This window comes from Tiliqua scincoides, chromosome 9 (assembly GCF_035046505.1).
Source record: "Tiliqua scincoides isolate rTilSci1 chromosome 9, rTilSci1.hap2, whole genome shotgun sequence".
Lineage (NCBI taxonomy): Eukaryota > Metazoa > Chordata > Lepidosauria > Squamata > Scincidae > Tiliqua > Tiliqua scincoides.
In genome coordinates this window covers 4,280,863-4,295,229 of record NC_089829.1, presented here as the reverse complement: position 1 = coordinate 4,295,229, position 14,367 = coordinate 4,280,863, and the positions used below count along the sequence as shown (strand labels likewise).

The window sequence follows — 14,367 nt, the reverse complement described above, 5'->3', positions numbered from 1 at the left end:
TTTTACCACTGACAGTGTCCTCTGTCCAGTTCTTGATTCTTGGGACTACAATAAACGGTGATACACATTCACAAGAATTCTCCCCTGTGTCTGTGTGCAGGTACCTTGAAAACAGTGTATATATATTTTTAGGTGGAAGAGTTAAATATGTATTTTAATACAGGTAGGAATACTGCTTAATATTTGGGTAGGGCTTTCTGAGAATGCAAAGAGCTTCATGTGACTTGTCTTGAAATAATTTTCCAACAACCTTGTGAAGTTGCTTACTTCAGTATGGGAATAAGCAAGCAACTTCACTTGTTGAAAAATTATTTCAAGACCAGCCACATGAAGTATAGAAATGGAGGGGAGTGGCTTGCTAAGGCTACCAGGTGAGTTGGTAGCAGGGATGATATCTGAACAAGAAAATTCCTGATTCACCACCATTCAGTCTTTTAGCCACTATACCACACCAGCCCTTGGTTGTAACTCCACTGATATTGGTAGTGTGTTGTGTGAGAGGAAGGAAATGTTCTCACCAGTGTTGTAGCACCAGCTGAAAAAAGGGCACCCAATATGATTTTCTGAATGATTTATGTTCAGAGATAAGTCAAGCACCTTAACCTCAAATAGAGACTGGGTTGTGAGCGACTTGAAATTCTTTGTCAAGGAAAGTCGATTTCTGTAGCCTTCATAAAGGAGAGAAAATCAACCTTGTGTTCATGGATATACTTATGGAGTTGGAAGGGACCTGATAGGTCATCTAGTCCAACTCCCTGCCTTAGGCAGGAAATCCTCTTAGAGCATCTCCAACAGGTGCTTGTCAAGCCACTGCTTGAATATCTCTAGTGACGGAGAGTCCACCACCTCTCTCAGCAAACTGTTCCACTGTTGAATCGCCCTGGCCATCAGGAATTTTTTCCTACTTGTTTAAGTCATTCTTGGGAGAAAAGACGAAGACCTTGCCTTTACGCCAGAGGACATTCTGCTCAGCTTCTCTTCCTCCTTGCAATTTCTGAGGTTACACCAGACTTTCTAAGAACTAGGGCTAGTAATATCTTTTTACTAGAACAAGATGCATACTTCCAGAAAGAGTGTGGTGTAATGGTTAGTGTTGGGCTAGGGTAGATAGACCCAGGAATCAAATCTCTGCTCCACCATTAAGTGCTTTGGGTGACTTTCAGCCTGTCACTTGCTCAGCCTCGTGTTAGTGAGGATCAAAAGGAGGGAAGCTTGTGAAGATGTTGGGCACATAAGAACCCTCTACTGACTTAAAACAGTTATCTCCTACTGTTACTCCTAAGGAACTGATATTCAGTGCGCTGTCTTTAACTGGAAAGGCAGGGTATAAATTCATGAAATAAATACTGGCTCTGGTTAATGGCCATTGACCTTCCTTAATTTGTCTAATCTTTTTTGGAGCTACCTAAACAACAGTTTTATTTGTTACCACATCTTGTGGCACTGAGTTCCTTAGATGAATAGGCATTGTGCAAAGACAGTCTTTATTTTGCTTTTCCTGGCTGTGCTGCCACTTAACTGGCCACGGCGACTACAACAGTGGCGACAAATTTGGCCACATACAACTACATTAATATCAGAAGAACCTTGCTTTAACTGCTGGAACTTTTTAAGTGTTCTCACTGAAACAGCTGTGGGAGCAAAGAAAGTCACTGAGGGTGCAATTTCCTAATATTACAATTGATCAAGAAGTGAAGTGGACCTAGACTTAAGATTTATATAGCTGCCCACCCTCAGGAAATGTAAGATGCTATTAACCATGTAGCAGGCATGGTTAACCATGTATTACCCAGGCACTCTGTTACCCTGCACATGCCCGATCTTGTCTGATCTTGGAAGCTAAGCAGGGTCAGGCCTGGTTAGTACTTGGATGGGAGACCGCCTGGGAATACTGGGTGCTGCAGGCTTATACCATGATCTCGGAAGCTAAGCAGGGTCAGGCCTGGTTAGTACTTGGATGGGAGACCGCCTGGGAATACCGGGTGCTGTAGGCTTATACCATGATCTCGGAAGCTAAGCAGGGTCAGGCCTGGTTAGTACTTGGATGGGAGACCACCTGGGAATACCGGGTGCTGTAGGCTTATACCATGATCTGGGAAGCTAAGCAGGGTCAGGCCTGGTTAGTACTTGGATGGGAGACCGCCTGGGAATACTGGGTGCTGTAGGCTTATACCATAGTCTTTCGAGACTGAAGGTTGCCAACCACATTAACCATGTAGCAGTGAGTAAGGCATATCACTGTTGTAATCTTATTTTCTTGTGTAAGTAAGAACTAATTCTTTTTTGGTCTGGTGTACAAGGCTGTCAGGATTGATTAATGGCACTGCTGCATCTTGCGTATGCCTTGCCATCTGCCTTTTAAGTAATTAGCAGTATCCTGCAAGGTCTATATAACTGGAACTAACATGCCTCTAGTAGTAGCAGCAGTGTCAGTCCTCTAGAAGTCCTACTTTGGTGGCCTTGTGATTCCATAATGTACTCTTCATTCCACTGGCAAGTTTGTATTTGGGGGGTGGGGAGGAGAAAGAGGAGGAGTTCTTTGTTTTCAGACTGGCATAATTTAATGATCCTTACAAAGTATTGATAAACAAATTCAAGCTAATCAACATAAACAAAATTGTGTTGAGCTTTTTTGCATAACTGGGAAAGGAAGGGAGAGGAAAATGCCTCTAGAATAAAACTAGAGACAGGAGATTCGTGTTGGTGCATTACCACAGACCGTGTTGTGACTTCACCCTGCCGTGACTTCTTTGACCCTTCAAGCAGCAACCACTGAAAAGGAGCTGGGCGGGGGAAACTGCAGCATGGAGATCTCAGGTTGCACATTTTGCCTCCCAGAGCATTTACTTGTGGGCTTTAGGCAGATGTTGCAGAAGGAAGCAAGCTTGACCAAAGTTAAGAATTAAAATCCTAAATCAGGCAATTTTGGTGATTCTTCTGTTTGCTAGGCTGATGTCTGCTGTTAAAGGAGCCTTGGTTCGGTGGCTTCTCCTTGGAATCTGCTTCTGAATAGTGTGAGGGATCTGGAAGCTTGCCTCTTCTGAGGGGTTAAAAGTTTTCTGATGGGCTATTTATCATTCATGTCCTTTGTTTCCGTGCTGGGTCTTCCACTGATCATTCCCAATTTCAATTATGCTATATTTTAGGAATCCATACGATTGAAAAGTGGATCAAAAATAACCTAAATAAAAAATTCAAAAGGACACCCAGGCTGTGAAAAGGAACTGGGGTTGACAAAGGGGCCTTCTGCTGGATTATAAGAAAGGTGAAACAGCCAATATTATGGGGGTCCCTTAGTAATTGAGTACAATGTATCTTATCTGAGGGCACAACTAAACAGAAGTGGCAGGGTAAAATCCTCTTGCCTCCTGTTGAAAGGAAAATTATCTTTCAGTCACTCCCACTGAATGAAGAACATACAGTAATCCTGAGATCTTTGAAGTTTAGTAGCATCACTTATATAATTTAGGAATAAGCATAAGTGACATTTTTCTAGGCACCTATGCCTGATGAAGAAAAGCTTATTGCTATACTTAGCAACTTTACTCCTAAAGTTCAGGGCTGGTGTTGCTACCCACATGCATGTTTTGATCTGTTTACTCTTCCTTCAGACCCAATCACTTTTTACACTAAAACAGCAGTAGTCTCCAAGCCATGTTGGGGTAGACTATGCTGTAAATGCTATGAATGTAGTGAGTGACTGAGATGGGGGGGGCTATCTTCATCTAATTTCCCCAGCTGTATAATGAATTAATCCACTGTGTCACACATTTGCTGTAAGTGTTAAAGACAAAACACTGTAAGCACTTTATATGCTAAAACAGCACTCTTGTCCCCTCTATATTTTAAGACCCTGTCTAAAACAGATGGGGAAACTATGCCTTTTCCCTGCTAGAGCAATTTTGGGCTCTCCGAAATAGCTGTGCCATGTGTTGGTTACCACCATGTGCACTGAAACAGTCAGTGCAGAAGCTAATCCTTAATCAGCTAATGGACAAGTCTAGCTCATTTGCTGCTTTAATTCTTAAACACTACTTGCTGAATATGTCACGGTGGCTTTGACAATGGTTTCAATTAGTGGGTGCATCTCTGTGCCTTTGTCTCTGAACAGCCATTGTATAGATATGCTAGGGGTGGGGGTGATCAGGAAAATATTAAACAGAGGAATAAGAATGTTTTGCCAAGGTATGCTAAGGAAATCTCTTGACTGTGTTTCCTCACTGTGTTGATATTCGGTATAAGGGCTGGAGGGCTGTTTAAGCATGAGCTACAGCCAGAAACAAGCTAAAGAAAACAAACATTGGGCAATTAGTAAAATAGTCACTTACCCGATCTGTCCTAAGTGGTCATTGCATTGTGTTTGTAGTGAATGCAGGTGCCAGGAATTTCAAGCAGAGCAGTTCTGTAGTAGGCAAGGGGATAATTTAATCTGAGAAGACATCAACATTACCTCTTTCTAGCTCCATAAATGCTAACTGCTGTAAAAAGGTAATCTTTATACTAGAACACAATATTCCCACTCTGTGTAGATTATGGTGTTAAGAAATTATTATTATACCGCTTTTCAACAAAAAGTTCACAAAGCGGTTTACAGAGAAAAATCAAATAATGGCTCCCTGCCCCAATAGGGCTCACAATCTAAAAAGATGCAAAAGAACACCAGCAGACAGCCACTAGAAAAGACACTGCTGGGGTGAGGAGGGCCAGTTACTCTTCCCCTGCTAAATAAAAGAGGAGCACCCATTTGAAAAAGTGGAAAGTAAAAAAAAGTAGAACAAATCGGAGAAATGCAGGGTGAATTTCTGTCCACAGAGGGTTTCTTTCTCCTTCCATCTGGTCTAGAGTGGCTGATCATTAATAGAGTATAAGAGGGTACTGTGGAAGTTGAGCAAAAAAGGCTGATGAAATGCATGGAGCTGGACCATCAAAAGATTCTGTCCTGTTCACTTTTAAGCAACCTCTCTGAGCTGGGATGGGGTTTAGTTTGACTCCCTTCTGGAAAGGATCATACCCTGCCTCCCATCCCATCTGCTTCACCATCATGGATATGTACATGTTAAGCCGCCCTGGGTCCCGTTAGGGAGAAGGGCGGGATAAAAATAAAGTTTTATTATTATTATTATTATTATTATTATTATTATTATTATTATTATGTGAAGCCTGAACCAAACTAACACGGAGAAGTGGCTAGCAGTTCCTAGCTGCAAGAATATGAGTAAACAATAAGATTGTTATCTCTCCTTTGCTGGCCAGAAAGGACAGACAACAAGAATTACAGCCCGTTGGAATGTTAGCACCTCTGCAGACAGAAAGGCGCCTTATCAAGCTGATGAAGTGCAGCTGTGGATCTCCAGTTGGGAGGGGTAAGAACTAAGGGTTAGCAACCAGGCCCACTTAGAGAAGCTTCTGTCCTCAAAAGTTTCTGATTGGACAGTCTAAGTGTAAAGTCACCTCAGTACTATTAGCATAAGAAGTATAATGAGTGCCCAAGGGATGTGCCCGGCTCTTCTTGAGCAAAGTTTTTGGGTGCAACACCATGGGCATCTGGCCTCACAGGTAGCCTGGATATCTGGCTAACAGAGATAGCCAATTAGCTTTATTATTTTATTGCTGATATGTTTCCTAGATGTTTATGCCTCTAGTATTTGCTGCCTTACTGTAACTTTAAGTACATAAGTAACCTTATGTACTTAATTAACTAGGATTGTTAAAAATGTTCCTGCTTGATGATGTCACTTCTGGTCATGACATCACTTCCAGTGGGCCATGGTAGATGCTCATTCTAAAAAATGGGTCCCAGTGCTAAATGTGTGAGAACCACTGCAGTAGAGGACAACCAACATCCTTGTGGGTTTGAGGACCTTGTTTAGGAGGAAAGATTACAAGGATTTGGACTTGTTAATTAAAAAAAAAGGTAGCCAGGTTTTTTTTTGGGGGGGGGGGGTTGGGGTAGGGAATGTGATCAAAGCTTACAGGAGGTGCATGGCATTGGGGGAGAGGAGCTTTTCTTCCTTGGGTGATCAGCCAACCAAACCGATTGGCAGGTGCTCTAGAAGGGACAAAGAACTCCCCCCCCCCACACGCACACAATGTGTAATTAATCTATGTGGTGATGGCCACCTGCTGCTTTGAAGGCTTTAAGAGGAGATTAGACACATTCATGGTGGGCAAGTCTTTCAGTGACTTCTAGTCATGATTGCTATGTGCTACCTTCACTTTTGAATCCCAGTTGCAGGGGAGCAGTGGTGGGAGGAAGAAGAGGCTTTCACCCCCTGGAGGCAACCAGTGGGCCATTGTGCAAAAGGGCTGATGGACTAGGCGATCCAGGACTTTGGCTTGATCCAGCAGGACTCTTCAGTTTTAACTACAGCAACTGCATGGGAAATAAAGTCAAAGCAAGCAGAGCAGTGAGAGGCAGCAGTGCCAAGTCAGGCTGAGCCTTTTAGAGAAGAGTGCATTGGCTGGATGGAGCTCTGAGACAGACTGCTGCAGCAAATCAATAAGTAGCACAAAATAGCCATGGAGATGCCATAAATATTTAAAGGTACTTAGCTATAACTTTAGATTGTACAGCAGAGAGTTCCTCAACAAAGCCTACTTCAACATTCATATGAAAACAAAGAATTATGGCCATGGCTAAGGGAGAGAGAACAAAGCAACAGCACTTGAGGTGGTTCTGGTTGGCAGGCACTGTCTGTTCAGTAGTGAAAGCTGCTAACAAAGCACTTTGAAGGTGTTTGAGTCTAAGGTTAAGGTTTCTTTCCTTAAAGTTTAATAGAAATAGTGGGGCTGATGCGTTCGTGACGCCAGAGGCAGTTGCCTCAGGCAGCAGCTTGGCAGGGGCTGCCCATCTCTATCCAGTGTTTTTCCTTCCACTCCCTCCAGTGGAAGAGGAATGGAGCAGGGGCGGAAGAGAGAATGGTGAGCTGGAAGCAGCTTGATGCCATAGCCCAGGGGTGTTAAGCATAAGGCCCACAGCCTGAAGGCGGCCCCCAGAAGCAATTTATTTGGACCCTGTTACAATTGGGCTCTCCCATATCTTGAAAATAGGAACAAGATTTGCATATTTTCTCCTGTCATTTGCAGCTTATGAGTTTCTATGTGAGAACAAAGTGCTCGTTTCTGGCCATCTGCTTAATGATGTCACTTCCAGCCCCCAACAGCCACAATGAATGCTAACTCAGCCCTCTGCATGAAACAAGCTTGACCTCCTGCTCCAGACAGCCAACCTCTCTTCTCTCCTCCACACTTTGCTCCATCCCCCTCCGGCCCTCATTAAGCGGACTGAGGCAAGTACCGCAGGCAGCAGAGTGAGAGGGTCCCCCCTCTCTGTCTGCCTCCCCTACAGCACCTCCTCCCAGTGCCTGGACTCCAAAAGGAAAAAGGTGACAGAGGAAGAGGAAGTGTGGAGGGGAGTGCGAACTTGGAACCTTGCAGGAGCAGAGCCTGGTCCATCATTGGGGGGAGGGGGAGAGCAGCATTTGGCAAGCCAGTCCAAGTGGCAGGAGCACAGGCTATACTTGGCGTACCTTCTGCTCCACCCCCCCTGCCCCAACACTCTCTTTCGCCCTCCCCCTCCCCTCCTCTTCCAGACCAGGCAATGGGGAAGAGCAGATGTTGGTGCAATGTAGTGGTTCCCAAACTTCTTAGCACCAGGACCCACTTTTTAAAATGAAACTCCACTGGGGCCCACCTGGGTTTACCAGACTTCAAAGAGGAGACGGAGATTTTTAAGTAATAATGACCTTAAGAAAGACCCTCGCCCTTTATCTCTTTGCACATACACCTGCTTGCAAGCAGCAGGAGCTCAGCTCGCTGCAGGGACTGGGGGTGGGGTGGCAGGTGAGGCAGAGCCTCCCCACCGCCATCCTTCATTGCCTCCCCCAGCAATGGCGCTTCTCGAAGGACGGGGGGAGGGAGAGGCTCTGACTCACCTGCTGCCCCACCCCCCAGTCCCTGCAGGGCCGTCAGCAGCTGCCTTGCAAACTGCAGGAGCTGAGCTGCTTGCAGGGTCACGCGCAGCTGCAATCTCTGGAATTTGTGCCACTGAAGTCAATGGGGCTACTCCCAGGTCAGTGTGCAGAGGCCTGCAGCCTCCGCCCCCAGCCTAGGCGGGTCTACTCAGAAGTAAGCGCCACTCAAGTCAACGGGGCTTACTCCCGGGTAAGTGGGGATTGGACTGCAACCCGAGACCCAGCCCATGGAGGTCTACTCAGAAGTAAGTGCCGTTGAAGTCAACGGAGCTTACTCCGGGGTAAGTGTGAAGGACTCCCCCTCGGGCAGTCCCTGCGGACGTCGTGAGGAGAGCGGCAGAGGCGGACGCGAAGGCCCCTCAGCCGCCAGAGGGCGCCGCCAACCCCGCTGAGGCGAGGCTGAGGGGAGCCCGGAATGCCTCCCTCGAGCGCCCATTCGCTGGCTCGGCTCCCGCAGTCCCGCCCCCGCGGCGCTTTTCCCTTAATTGGATTGGCCGAGTCGCGCGCAGCGATTGGCAGGGCCGCCTCTCTCCTGCTCACCCCCCACCCGCTCCAGACATCTTCGGACGGACAGGGCGAACGGCCTATAGGCGCGGCGCGAGTGCGCTTCCTCGTGCGTGGTTGGCGGACGCTGGGAAGGGGGCGGGGCTACCCGGGGGGCGGCGCGGTCCCAGCTGGCGCTTCTGTCAGTGTAGAAGCGGCGCTCGCGGCCGCCGCATCGACGTCGCGGTAGCGGTTGCCGCAGCGGCCCCCCCGCCTCCGGGCTCCTCGGGGATGACGCGCCCCCCGCTCCCGTGATGGGCCTGGGCGGCCGCCCCTCCCTCGCTGACCCCGTCGCCGCCGCTCCCCGCCCGCGAGGCTGCTGAGAAGCGCGCCGGCCCCGCTCTGCCCCCCGCCCGCGCTGAGGTAGGGAGGGGGGATCACGTGGGTGGGGGTGGGGGAGCGAGTGGGGAGCAGGGGCGGGGCTGGCTCATCACTGAGCGGGGGGCTTTCCTCTCCTCCCACCCCCTGCAGGAGGGTCACGTGGACGTAGTGATGGGTGAGGTGAGGGGGCCTCCCAGCCCCTCTCTTTCTGTCCTCCCCCCTATATATCTCCTTCCATCTATTTTCAAGGGCATCCCCCGTCCCCCAGTACTGGGGTGGTGGATATCATGGGGGTGAAATCTATGGGGGGGCCTCATCATCACCCTCCCCATCAATTCCTCTCCTGCCCCCCCACAAATTTCATCCCCATGATACCCCCACCCCAGTGTTAGGGGAGGAGGGGAGGGCAGCCCTTGAAAATAGATAGAAGGGGATATATAAGCGGGGAGGACAAAAGGAGGGGCTGGGAGGCCCCCTGCTCCCCCGTCACTACGTCCACGTGACCCTTCTATAGGGGGCTGGGCAGAGAGGGAAGCCTCCCCCATTTTTCTTCTCTCATACTTGCCCATGCTCCTTTTCAGCACTCCTGTTCTCAGGGTGGAGGTCATGGGGTGGATGGGGAGGACTGATAATCGAAGCTTCCCTCTGGGCTTGCCTCATATTTCAGCCCCCCTCTATCTACTGTCACCCATTCTCCTTGTCTCTATCCATTCCCCCCGCCCCTCTCCTAACCCCCTAGCCTATTATTTACAAGCCTATTATTTATTGTCCTGTTGCTTGATAGTAGTCATCATCGTCATCATCATATATTTCATTTTTTGAAGCTGACTGTTGTCTCCTGGACCTGAACAATCTTAAAAGAAAGTATTATTAAAATCCTTATGTTTGTTAGAAACATATGTACATGTTTCTTTACATCACCCCTTTGTCTGTGTAAGCTTTACTCCAGAGACAATCTCCTGGAGCTCACTGGAGTGAGCTCCCAAGTAAGGACTCAATCCTATCCAATTTTCCAGCACCGGTGTAGCCACATTGCAGCCCGGAGATTAGGGAACAAATGTCCCCATACCTTGAGGAGGCCTCTGTGACTTCCTCCCCACCACAGGATGCAGTGCATGCCTCATGGACACAGCTGCATTGGAAAATTGGATAGGATTGGGCTCTAAGTGTGCTGTGTGTGCTTATTTGAGTCTTGACATTCAAAATACTTGTGGTTCCAAAGGAATTGCCTTTGGATCTGAGGATACAGCTGAGTGAAGCACTTAAGAGGTGGAATGGAAATAGGTTGAGGATGTGTCATTGATGGGGCGGGGTAGGGCAGGTACTGTATGTGTGTGTGTGTACACAGGATTTATGTATATATACACTATGTGTGTTATGCATAGTGTATCTCTTTCATAAAAAAAATGTAAATTGCGAATGTACACATAGAAAGCTAGGAAATACAATCTCAATTTTGAGCAGTAAGTTTTAAGATGACTAGGTACATGTGATTTTCTAGCTCTGAAACGTGTGTGTATGTATGTCACAGATATGTGCATAATATATTGTGTTCAATGATTTCCCTGCACAATCTTCTCCCTCAGTATAACCTTTTAAGTACTGTTAATACTCCTTTATTTCTCCTCCCTCTGTTCTCCCTCAGCCCAGTTCCAGTTTTTCCTTGCCCACCAGTGATTTCCAGTTGGAGATTCCCTACAATGTGTTTTATTTTTCTCTTCCTTGCTGCTTTGCTTGTTCCTCCTATCTTTTCTGTAGAGAAGATCCTTAGCTTGTGATCTCAAGTGTCATTAAAATACTGGTGTAGAATGCTTCCTAATGCAACCAAGTTTGAATCTTCTCTCTCTCGGTGCCCTGTCTTGCATTAGCTTCCAGTTCAGGACTGTGATAGGAAATTCTTGGTCAGGAAACCCTAAGGATAAAACATCTTTACAGTGGCTCCTTAATCCTGAAGCCATTTTTCAAATTCTCAGGGATCTCTCCCTTTAGTACCTCTGCCTTTTAGTCTGGATGTCCAGTAATCCAGACAATTATTCAGATTGAATTTCCCCTTATTGAAGCTCTGATGTGGCCTAGGCATACTGTTGGTTTAATCTCTCCTCATCTTTTAAGGGCGGGGTTTCGAGCTGAATTATGCTCCATTTTTCACATATTTCACCCTGCCATCCACCCCCAGTTTCCCACAGCTCCAACTCAAGGAAAGCTTTCTCTTGGGTTTCCATCTCTGTTTTGGAACGCTTCCCCTTAATGCCTTTCTGCATTTATGTGTGTTCATCCTTCCTCTGTATCCAGCACAGCACAATTACTGGGGCAGCCATATTGTGATGATGATCTGACAGCACTCTAGTAGCTTAGTCTGAGATAGGGCAGAAGGTTGACAGTGACAGTGGGTTTGTGCAAATGCCTATGTCTCCAGGGTTCACAGGAGCTTATATTAATTACCTCTCCCTACTGGAATTTTCATTTAATTGTCTCTGTGTATTCCACGCAGGATTTTCTAGGGTGGGGTTTTGTGGCTTGGTGAGTCATTTTTCCATGCTGTTCTTGTTTATATCATTTCATGTATTAATTGTGAAATCTGATACCATTCTGTATGAATCAAAAGTGTTTACATATTGCTGTACTCTCTGCATTGCCCTGATACTTTTGTCTTCATCATAGTGGATTGTAACCCTGCAGGAAGAGACTGCTCTGAATTTTTATTTCTGTACAGTGATTAATACTTGCTTAGTGCTGTAGAAAAAAAATGTGATGCTGTAAGTTATTTACATCTGCCCCTCATGCTTCAATGGTTGCATAAGACTTTAAAAAAAGTCGGGTTTCTTACTGTTGCCTGTACTGCTGCTTTAATGTCATCGTACACATTTGGCAGTCTAGCTTAACATGCTCTAGGTTTCTGTGTCTCTTGTCTGATTCTCTGATGAGATGTATGTAAAATTGGATTCTTCGTGGCACTCTTGCTCATAGATTCCTGCTGCTCTGAGCCAACTTGGTGCATGCTCATCTCTGTGCCTGCTTCTGTTGTCATCTTAGTCATGGTGCAGTGATTAGAATTTCTGTGCTAGGGAGTTGGATTTTTAATTAAAAAGACAGTGTATGTGTCCTTGGTATATTTTCAGGCCTCTAAAACCCAACTTTAACCTTCTATTAAAGCATGAGTGTGGTTTGAAGCTTCATGAAGTTGTGTGTGTGGCATGATCAGGAAACATCCAGAATTCATTATGCAAATTTTTAAACCATATATCCTTTAGTAGTCCAATATTAATTTGTTCCCCACTCCCTCACCAGTTCTTCTGAATTGTCATGCAGGGACTAAGATGTGAAAGCTTGTAATCCAGCAGGCCTGGCTTGGGAGTGAGGCAAATTTAGTCACTTCTTACAAAAGTTCAGAGAGAGGTGCAGGGGTTGGAAGCCTAACTGCGCATACTCCAGATTTCTGAACCTTTCCCACAAATGGGACTGGAAACATGATCAGAATTTCTATGAACAATCATTAAATTCCTGTTGGAGAAAAGTTTTGGGTTTTTGCATTTCAGGATTGCACTGCTAGGCAACCTGGGGCCATTGGTGAGTTTTTTTTCTCAGTTGTGTCAAAACTTGGCCAAATAATTTAAAGGTTCTATTTGCCCAGTCACCATAAGGACTAGAAACCTGCCTTTAAAAAGAAAGTGAAATTACTTAGACTAAGGCTGCAATCCTAACCACACTTTCCTGCAAGTAAGCCCCCATTGAACAAAATAGGATTTACTCCTGAGTAGTCATGGTTAGGATTGTGCCCTAAGTAAGATTCTGTGTGGAATACGAGTAGTCCTAACTGTAAATTATCAGCTGTCTAGACAATTTCTCTTTTTCTGCAAAAGTTAGTTGAATGCAAATAATTTAACTCCTTCATACAATTTGCCTATGACAGTCTTGTGGATAAGCCTGCAAAAAGTAATTATCTCCCCAATTTTTTTGCTAGCCTTCTTGCATATACCTGTTAGTCACTCTTGGGTTTTGTATTCCTTTTAGCCGACAACCCTTTTGTAAATTTATTTGTCTGGAGTCGGTTCTTACTTGCCACAGGCAACCAATGGCATGGCTATTCATGGCTCTGTGCTTTGGCTGGGCTGAGAATGGGAACTTCTCTGTTTAAATCTTACCCTAAGCTTGCTAGTTAGTCCTAGGCGAGCCAAGCTTCTTGATCTTGGTCGTCTACTTTGCAATATAGGGATAATAGTCCCCCTGCAATATGGGGAAGGCTTCCTGAGATTTCTGGGGGATATTCCAGCTGCCAAGACTGGTATCTTATCTGAGGCCCTGGTTGACCTCTGGAATGGAGAAATGGCTAGGGCAGTGGATGAGGTTGTTTCTAAGCGACCTCTACTACATTGCAGACTCGGAGCAGCTCCTTGGTTTATTGAGGAGCTGCGAATGATGAAGTGGCTGGGTAGACATCTTGAGCAACGGTGGCAGAAAACTCGGGCTGCGTCTGACAGTACACGGAATAGAGTTCATTACAGAGCCTATTCCATCGTGGTGATGGCAGTGAAGAGATCTTTTCTTCTACCTATGCATCTACAGAGAATTGTCCAGGGAAACTGTACCATGTTGTGCGAGGTCTACTCCTTCAGGCCCCTCCAACTGACCAGGAGGAACACATGGTTGCCTGCTGTGACATGTTTGCAAAGCACTTTGCAGATAAAATCGCTCACGTTCATCACAACTTGGAAGTCACAATGATGTCTGATGTCCCCTTGGTGCCACCTTGTCCAGTTTTGTAAGATACTTTTCAGCTTGTACAGCCTGAGGATGTGGACAGACTCCTCTGGAGTGTGAGGCCATCCACGTGCCTGCTTGACCCTTGCCCAGCTTGCCTTATTAGATCTGTCCGGGAGGGCCTGGCTGAGTGGGCAGGAAGGGTGGTAAATTCCTCCTTGATGGAGGGGGCCCTGCCACTGACACTGAAGCAGACACTGGTTTCACTCCTCCTAAAAAACCCTCCCTAGACTCCACTGTGCTAGATAATTACTGACCAGTCTCTAACTTCCCGTTTCCAAGCAAGGTAATTGAGCAGGTGGTTGTGTCTCAGCTCCAGTGAATTGTTGAAGCAGATTATCTGGATCCATTTCAGTCTGGTTTCAGGCCCTGCTTTGGGATGGAAACAGCCTTGGTCACCTTGTTAGATGACCTACGCTGGGGACTGGATGGGGGAGTGCTTTTCTATTGGTCCTGCTGGACCTCTCATTAGCTTTCGACAGCATCAACCATGGTTTCCTTCTGGTCCAATTAGCCAAGTTGGGGGTTGGAGGCACTGCTTTTGCAGTAGTTCCACTCCTACTTGGTAGATAGGTCCCAGCTGGTGGTGGTGGGGGATGTCTGCTCAGCCCCCTGGCCCTTGAGGTGTGCGATGCCACAGGGTTCTAGTCTGTCCCCCATGCTATTTAACAACTACATTAAACTGCTGGGAGAAGTCATCTGGAATTTGGAGTTGGGTGCCACCAATATGCTGACGACACCCAGCTCTATTTCTTCTTAGCACCATATTCCG

General features: G+C 46.5%; 1 protein-coding gene across 3 annotated transcripts in view; it reads left to right on the top strand.

Moving 5' to 3' along the window:
* The first annotated feature begins 8,679 nt into the window (after nucleotides 1-8,679).
* The window catches only part of KIF1B (kinesin family member 1B), a 157,063-nt gene continuing 151,375 nt past the window's right edge, over nucleotides 8,680-14,367 (top strand). For all 3 annotated transcript variants that reach the window (XM_066636883.1, XM_066636880.1, XM_066636881.1), the window contains exon 1: nucleotides 8,680-8,879. The gene's annotated coding sequence lies outside the window, so the exon portion shown is untranslated. The remainder of the gene's footprint in view (nucleotides 8,880-14,367) is intronic.